This window comes from Seriola lalandi, unplaced genomic scaffold (genome assembly GCF_002814215.2).
Source record: "Seriola lalandi dorsalis isolate HSWRI2012SDOR001 ecotype SW California unplaced genomic scaffold, Sedor1 jcf7180002046731, whole genome shotgun sequence".
NCBI lineage: Eukaryota > Metazoa > Chordata > Actinopteri > Carangiformes > Carangidae > Seriola > Seriola lalandi.
This window is the reverse complement of record NW_019517295.1, coordinates 1-1,330: the sequence shown is the minus strand read 5'-3', so window position 1 is coordinate 1,330 and position 1,330 is coordinate 1. Positions and strand designations below refer to the sequence as shown.

The 1,330-nt window shown below is 40.6% G+C and overlaps 1 long non-coding RNA gene across 1 annotated transcript; it reads left to right on the top strand.

The window, feature by feature from the left end:
- The first annotated feature begins 132 nt into the window (after positions 1-132).
- On the top strand, positions 133-1,306 carry LOC111648731 (uncharacterized). Its single transcript, XR_015436439.1, has 3 exons — positions 133-333; positions 591-717; positions 1,226-1,306. It is a non-coding gene; the product is annotated as an uncharacterized LOC111648731 (long non-coding RNA).
- The last annotated feature ends 24 nt before the right edge of the window (positions 1,307-1,330 follow it).

Sequence of the window (1,330 nt, the reverse complement as noted above, 5' to 3'; positions counted from 1 at the left end):
TGTGTGTGTGTGTGTGTCTGTGTGTGTGTGTGTGTGTGTGTGTGTCTGTGTGTGTGTGTGTGTGTGTGTGTGTATAAATGTATGTGTGTGTGTTGATGATGAACCATACCATCAGCTGCAGTCATGTGCTCTCATCTGACATCAGGTCTTTGATGATGACAAACTGATTTCACGGCTGATATAAACCCGATGTGAGCAGATAAATGGTCTTTAACTGCATTTAGTCATTACGCTGTTAACGCCTGTCTCGCCCCCCTGTGCTCCCTACACCTGGTCGCCGTGACGACCGTGGAGGGCATCGGCAGCGTGGCCCGAAAACTACATCCTGTGCAGGTAAAACACAGTCTCACACACACTGACCTGAAAGCTTTGCTCATGTTAAAGCTGCTTTGATACCTTTTGGCCACTGGAGGGCAGCACTGTTCACAATGACTTAAAAATACCTGTTAAATAAAGTCCTGCCTTTAATAAATCTTCAGCCTTTAAAAAGTGTTTGTAAATAACATTAGCATTTTAAAGTTGGTGAGGTGTTAAAATGTAGAGTAGGATCCAACCTCATAATTATTATAAATATGTATTTTCCCGTTCAGGAGCGAATAGCGAGGGCTCACGGCTCTCAGTGCGGGTTCTGTACTCCGGGGATCGTCATGTCCATGTACGCTCTGCTGAGAAACAACCCCACGCCCAAAATGGCCGACGTGGAGGAGGCCTTCCAAGGTAGACTGTCTGTCGACTGGCTCGTCTGAATCAAGAGTTTAAACCTGATTGGTTTTGTCTTGAGATAATTGTCAGTACCATCTTCTTTGCTTTAGCCTCTTTCATTGCTTTAGATAGCTCAAGTAGCTATGGGATTATGGGATTTGTAGTTTTTCTTGATGTAAAAAATAAGTATAAATAATTACAATGGTGCCAGGCGGCTCATTTTCATCTGTCCAGATGTGATGCAGCTGTTGTACAGAATAAATATATTGTATATGTTAGGATAAAAAAAACAATTATTAAGGAAGGACAGTCATTCTATTAGAGGTTGTTTTCATCAATGATGTTTGTAGAAAAATAGGCCAATATTTACTTTTATGACCAGTTACACAAAATATATTTTTAAAATCTATAGCTGAATCTCTTCATGTCAGTATATTTATTAATATTATAGTATAGTTGTAATATACTGTGTATAAGTAAACATGATTTCAGTTTAACGGCGACTGGGTTCATGTTTGTTCAGGAAATTTGTGTCGTTGCACCGGGTATCGACCCATCCTGGAGGGATACAAGACCTTCACTGTGGTGAGGAACATATACAAACACACACTTACTGTATGTGTGTGTG